Below are 7,344 nucleotides of genomic sequence, written 5' to 3' on the forward strand. Positions count from 1 at the left end.
GATCCGAGGGAGGGAGGAGGTGGTGGCTGCGGGTTGGGGGCGCGGAAAAAGAGGAGGAGGGGGTAGGACGACCCGATTTGGAAGGAGGGGGGTTTAAATAGGAAAGGGGGGCTAGGGTTTAGTTTTTGGGGGGTTTTGCTCCGTTTCGGAGCCATTCGATCTCGATCGGACGGTCCGGAGCGGAGGAGGGTTAGATAGGTGGGCTAGGAGGGCTAGGAGGGGTTAGTGGGCTGTGAAGAGAGGTTGGGCTAAGAGGAGAGAAGAGAGAGAGAGGCCCGGTGGTAGTTTCAGAGACCGAAACGTCCGACGAAGGTACCGGCAACGGTGCCGCTACGGATGACGGTTGGGCTATCAAACGGACTCCGAATGCGACAAAACTTGGCAGGCGGCCTGTCTACACTATAATAAGACCGCACGACAAGTTGCAACCCATTCCAAGAACATTTTTATGCCACTTATAAAATAATATTTCGGAGGTGCCGCCTTCGCGTGTGAGAGTGTCGGGGCTCGGAATGGACAAAGGAGAGAACCGGCGGAACCCGAACGGATGCAAGTTTTATGAAAACGATGCCGATGCAATGCGAATGATGACATGAGACGAGATGCATAACAAGAACAAAATGCAAAACAACAGACAAAAACCCAACCACGAAGGAAATATCATATAGCATCTTCGGAAAAGGAAAGAGTTGGAGTTACGAATATGGAAAGTTGCATCCGGGGCGTTACAACACTCCACCACTACGAGAGGATCTCGTCCCGAGATCTAGGATGGCACCGGAGGGAAACAGAATAGGAAGAGAAGAGGTAAACTAAGTTGCTTCTTCGACCAATGAGTGAAACCACGAACCTTGAGAGGTTGAGCAATATAAAAGAAAGAGTACAACAGAGATGAACGAGATTGCAAATAATCTGTTAAAAAAGAGGAACAAGGAACATTACGATAACTTGAAGGTTGCAAAGACATGAATCAAGAGTTTAATGGACAAGATAGGGTTCAAAACCACTCCGGTTACAACAAGATGAGAGAGGAAGAATTCGGGCAGCACTCCGGTTGAACATGGAAGGAATAGAATATGAACTTGAGAAGATGGGAAGATACTTGATGACATCAACAGCACACTGCCTCCGGAAGTATTGAAAGAATGGCATAATTGGTAAGAAGGATTTCAGACAACACTCAGGTTGGAAAGACAGGCAAAACTTGATACGATGGAAGAACTTGAATGAGAACACAACACTCCGGTTAAATGGATAAGCACGTCAATGACATGATCTTGACAAAAGGAGATGATGGGTGAAGAGAGCAACATCACAATGCCTTCGGGATGAAAGAATAGAAGTTAGATTGTTGGGATAAAGGGACGGAGAAGAAAATGACAATTTCTGCCACAAATGAGCTTGGAAAGCACCCTTCCAAAAAGGTTACAACGGGGTTGTTGGAAAACCAACAACGAAAAGAATAAGCTTGTAGTGGGCTTATGGAAACATCGCAAGACTATGAGATGACATTCTGCCACTAACGAAAAACAATTGCTTGTTTGAGATCAACGAAGAGATGAAAAACCTCTTTCATCGAGAAGGATATGGAGAAAGCTTGGATCAATGATAAGCACCACAAATAGCAACATTCCCAATGGAAGGCTTTAGGTGAAATCTATACCAAGATAACCCCAAAGATGAGATTGATGGATTTAAAATACCTCGTTCTTGACAACATGTGAATCGCGAAACATGAATGAAAATTGTCAAGAGTGACATAACACCACCTCAAAAGATAAGGTAGAAATAATTGCACTTTGGAATGCAAGATGGAGAATGCTTGAACTCCTCAAAACAAAACATATGTTGAGCACCATGTTTACTTTTGAGTATAGCTTGGCGGATCTTAGCTCTGAGAGAAATCTTGAAGAACCAAAATGAGAATGAAAGAAATCCTTGATGAACCATCATGTAGAGACTCCATGAAGAACTCCCGTAATAAAAGGATGATAGAAAGAAAGAGAAGTTGAAAACACAAGGTGAAGCCTTGCAATGATTTAGATGAAGCTTCGCGATGAGATAATGCGGAAAACTAGGAACTCCGGAAAAGAAAAGATGAAGCATCTCAAACCGAGAAATGTGACATGATGAACAACTCCGGAAGAAGGAATTAATCACTTGGATGAAACAAGAATAATAATTATGTCATGCCTATCCTTCACCAATTTAAATTGATGACAAACAACAAATTTGGCATACTACTTATTCTCGTAGAAAGAAATTAAAGAGATATGGCGCAAACTTGGGAAGGTATAGATGGAACCACCTGTAGGATTTGGAAACAACAAATGAATTGATATGATAACGAAGGAAGTGAAATGTTGAACGAACCACCATAAGAATTGAAAATGAAAGAAGTAAAGGGGTGAATCACTGGTAAGAATTAGAGAACGAAAGAAGATACTTGAGGGGATTTAGATACATGAGAACCAAGAGATCATGAACTGATTAGAGGATATTTGAACGATGCACCGGTTAGATTTGTAGAACAAGAGTTGAAAGCTTGAATGAATAATTCTGAGATGATATGCTACGGAGAATCAATCTGAAAAGACTCTTGAATTGCTCCGGATGGATGAAAAAAATTCTCACAATCGAAAACAATTATGAGAGGATGGAATCAAGCTAGAACCATGAATCTTGAAGAGAATGGAGCAAGATTTAAGAGAAACTCTTCTTCGGTCTTCAAATGTTGAGAATGACGATGAGAAACACCACCATGAATTGTTGAGATACTCCGGAAGAATGACAAACGGAGAGGTTGAGCCAACAATGAAAAATGATTTGAAATTGATCTTGGAAAAGATCTGACCGATGAAATTCATTCTTATGTCAAACTTGGAAATGAATTTGAGAATCGCTCCTGATAATTCGAAGAGTCAGGTAAGATCCTGGGAAAAGACCTGTGGGTTAGGGCCCACTGAAAAGAAAACACCGTTGAAGGATTGCTTGAAAAGGAGATTGCACCGGTAGAATTAAATGACTTGAATGAGATAACAACCTCGAAATATCTTGAACGGATTGAGAATGGAAACACAAGTCTTCCGAGATATCTTCAGCACTCCAGAACAAATGAATAGCGAGAAGTGAAAGATTAAGAGGTACACCGGCATGAGAAAGAATTTGAAATGAGGAAAGGGATATGATCAACACTGAAAGCTTGAATTGGGTCCACCGGAGAAGAAAAGAGACGAAGAATAATGAACTTGAAGCTCCGTTAGTATCTTCGTGAGAATCACCGGATAGGAACATTGATTGAAAAGAGTGAACTGACTTCACATGAATAAATGGATACTTGGATAAGAAATCTGAGTCCTTGAAGAAAAAGGGGTGGGAGGGCGGGAAAGCAAAGGCAACTTGGGTACGGATGAAACGAACAACGTTGGGAAACTGAGAGATGATCTTGCGAATGTTGAAATGATCGGATCCACTTGAAAAGAAGCACAACGCTTGGAAAGAATTGACATGACAACCTCAGTGATCAAAAGGATTGGTATTCACATAGCAATATGAGAACACCGTTTAGGAAAGGTATGGATTCAACATTTGACTTCGAAGCAACTCGAATACCACAAATAAAACAAAACAACGGATTGGCTTGCAGAATAAGCCGGAACAAACATATGATAGACCCCATATCGTATCATGTGTCTGTTGGAAAGATAAAACTATAGCTACTTGAATTCCCACCTATAAAACTCCTGAAACTTTCTGGTTATGCAATCTGGTGTTGGGGATATAGGGGAAGCAATATATCCCACCCAAACTAACAATACCTACATCCAAGCTGTATCCATCCGTTAACACATAACCAAGAAACCTTCGGAAATCGTGTACCTCAACCTTCGAAAAGCATCCGTTATACGAGTTATGGCAATACTCCCGAGCTCGCCCCAGTACTGGGTTATCGGGGTTATCTCACCAACAACTGCATAAAAGAGATTTTCGATGTCGGCAAATCTCAGGTATTCCAGAACTGCAACGATAAAATTGTGACAACAACACCTCGGAGCTCAACTCCCCGGGTCAAAGCCACATAAATAGACAGGAGGCACCAAGAACAATGTTCTCGTCACAAAACCATCGGAACGATTCCAAGATACCCGTGTGATCCTAATTTTTTTTAGTGAAATTTGAGAAGAGGAAAGACAAAACATCTACGTCAGAAGACCTCACCAGAGCGACGAAGGGGGCTGAGGAGTAAAAAGAATCCTACTCTCCGATATATATAATCCTAAGACTCAAAATAGTTTTTTTCTAGACTCAACAACGGCCAACAATCAAGGGGCTCCTAAGGTCGGTCGAGGCTCTAATTACCAACTTGTCACGCCCAATATGCGACCCTATCCAAAAGGAACTCGAAGGTCCCACCAAGGATAGACCCGCATATTGAAACGCTTTTGCAAGGTGGATATCATTACATCAACATTACATAATAGATGGGGATACATACATAAGGCATACAATGCCACACGAATACAACATCACAATACATCAGAGCATCATCCGACTACGGATGAATCACAAACAGAAACTCAAACGACATCCACCCTGCTAGCCCAGGCTACCGACCTGGAACCTATCCCCTGATCGAAGAAGCAGAAGAAGAACTCAACGCAAGCAAGCATCGCTCTCGCGTCATGATCATCGCAAAACCTGTACCTGCAACTGTTGTTGTAGTAATCTGTGAGCCACGAGGACTCAGCAATCCCATTACCATGGGTATCAAGACTAGCAAAGCTTAAAGGGAAAGGAAGGGGTAAAGTGGTGAGGCTGCAGCAGCGACTAAGCATATATGGTGGCTAACATACGCAAATAAGAGCGAGAAGAGAACAAGCAAAACGGTCGTGAAACTAGCAATGATCAAGAAGTGATCCTGAACTCCTACTTACATCAAACATAACCCAGAAACCGTGTTCACTTCCCGGACTCCGCCGAAAAGAGACCATCACGGCTACACACACGGTTGATGCGTTTTAATTTGGATCTGGTGTCAAGTTATCTACAACCGGACATTAACAAATTCCCATCTGCCTATAACCGCAGGCACGACTTTCGAAAGATTATACCCTGCAGGGGTGTCCCAACTTAGCCCATGACAAGCTCTCGCGATCAACGAAGGAATAGACCTTCTCCCAGGAAGACCCGATCAGACTCGGAATCCCGGTTTACAAGACATTTCGACAATGGTAAAACAAGACCAACAAAGCCGCCCGATGCGCCGACAATCCCGATAGGAGCTGCACATATCTCGTTCTCAGGGCAACACCGGATAAGTCAAGCTACGAGTAAAACCAGCCCTCGAGTTGCCCCGAGGTGGCCCCGCAGGTTGCTCGGTTCGGACCAACACTTAGACAAGCACTGGCCCGGGGGGGGGGGGGCTAAAATAAAGATGACCCTCGAGAGAGCGACTCCCAAGGGAAAAGGTAGGTGGTGGTGAGGCAAAAGGTAAAACCAATGTTGGGCCTTGCTGGAGGAGTTTTATTCAAAGCGAACTGTTGAGGGGGTCCCATAAATCACCCGACCGCGGAAGGAACGCAAAATCCGGGAACATAACACCGGTATGACGGAAACTAGGGCGGCAAGAGTGGAACAAAACACCAGGCAAAAGGCTGAGTCTTCCACCCTTTACCAAGTATATAGATGCATTAATAATATAAGAGATATTGTGATATCCCGACCAAAATCCTGTCCACCATGGAGCAATCTTCAACTTCACCTGCAACTAGCAACGCTATAAGAGGGGCTGAGCAAAGCGGTAACATAGCCAAACAACGGTTTGCATAGGAAAGGTGTCAAAGGTTAGAGGTTCATGGCAACATGGGATGGCTCGACAAACAGATGATAGGTAGCGCAGCAAAGCGATAGAACGAAGCAACTAGCATAGCAATGATAGTAGTGAGATCCAGGGTAGCGGTCATCTTGCCTGAAATCCCGCAAGGAAGAAGAACGAGTCCATGAAGAAGACGCACGGACGTAGTCGAACGAATCCTCACAATCGCAACGTTACCGGAACTAAGAAGCAACACCGGAAAGAAACAAACAACATGGTAAATGCACAAGCATAAACATGGCATGATGCACAAACAAGTATGATGCATGTCCGGTTTAATGAGGCATGGCATGGCAAGCTGCAGCACACAATACTACAAATTAAGTGGAGCTCAATATGCAACGAGTTGCATATTGACAAAACACCACATCAAGTATTTAGTTCTCTCTTGGTTTTGTACCCAACAATATTAAATGTTGTTAAACATGTCAAGGGGGTGAAGCATAAGAAAACTACCTATCTAAGCAAGTTTAAATGAGGCCGGAACCACAAAACACCAATTCCGGAAAAATCCCCATATGCATATTTTAGATTCGGTACTGTTCTGCCCTAAACACAATTTTAATGTTGTTAAACAGCAACATAAAGTGGACCATGTTAAACTAGGCATTTTTCCACCCCATTTACATATAAAGTTTATTTAAAACGGAGCTACGGTTATTTAGTTATGAAATAAGTCATTTTAACATGGCATATTAGCAAATTAATGCAAACATCAATTTAAACATTTTAAACATGGATGAAAATGGCATATTATTAATCTACACAATTTTCTGAGCATTTTGCATATATAAAACATTTTAATATGATGCACGGTTCATGAGTTATTATATGCATGAAGTTTAGGGTCCAATCTGCAAATCTGTAATTCCCTGGAAATTAGCAAATTCGCAGGACTGAAAAAAAACGCATGCGGGCCGAATCTGGAGGGGTTGGGGGCCTCACCCATGCGCTCGACCCAGACGGTGAGGAGGAGGCCGGGCAGGCTGGAAGGGGGCGTTGGGCCTGGCTGGCTTCGGCTGGGCCTAGCGCGCTGGGCCGGGGAGGCCGAGGGAGCTGGGCTGGGCCTTGGTGGTTCGCTGCGGCTAGCACGGGTCGCGGCTGGGCCTTGGAGTGGTCGGGCCCACGCGCGGGCATGGAGGCGGACGGGCGCGGTGTGCCGGCGCCATGGCGTCGGGCGGCGCAGGGAGGCCTCCAGCGAGGGAACACCGGTCGGAGGCGAGGTCCGGCGGGGTTGACGAGGCCGGGAACGAGGCGGATCCGGTCCGGGGCGACCGGATCTGGCCAGAGGGAGACTGCCAGAGAGGCGCGGACTCCGGCGAGCTCCGAGCTCCGGCAGGGACCTGGGGGAGAGAGAGATGGAGTGAGGCAGGGTGAGAGAAGAGGGAGAGAGATGGCGCGGCGGCGGAGCTCATCTGCGGCGGCGGGGACAGGGAAGCGCGGGACGCCGGAGGGGCGCGGCGGCGAGG

At 45.1% G+C, this 7,344-nt stretch overlaps 1 long non-coding RNA gene across 1 annotated transcript in view; it reads right to left on the reverse strand.

The window, feature by feature from the left end:
* Nucleotides 1–7,109, reverse strand: part of LOC119338272 — a 19,516-nt gene extending 12,407 nt beyond the window's left edge. Inside the window, exon 1 of the long non-coding RNA XR_005163894.1 lies at nt 7,003–7,109. This is a non-coding gene — a long non-coding RNA (uncharacterized LOC119338272). The remainder of the gene's footprint in view (nt 1–7,002) is intronic.
* Between the last annotated feature and the right edge of the window lie 235 nt (nt 7,110–7,344).

Source organism: Triticum dicoccoides, chromosome 7B (genome assembly GCF_002162155.2).
Source record: "Triticum dicoccoides isolate Atlit2015 ecotype Zavitan chromosome 7B, WEW_v2.0, whole genome shotgun sequence".
Taxonomy (NCBI): Eukaryota; Viridiplantae; Streptophyta; class Magnoliopsida; order Poales; family Poaceae; genus Triticum; species Triticum dicoccoides.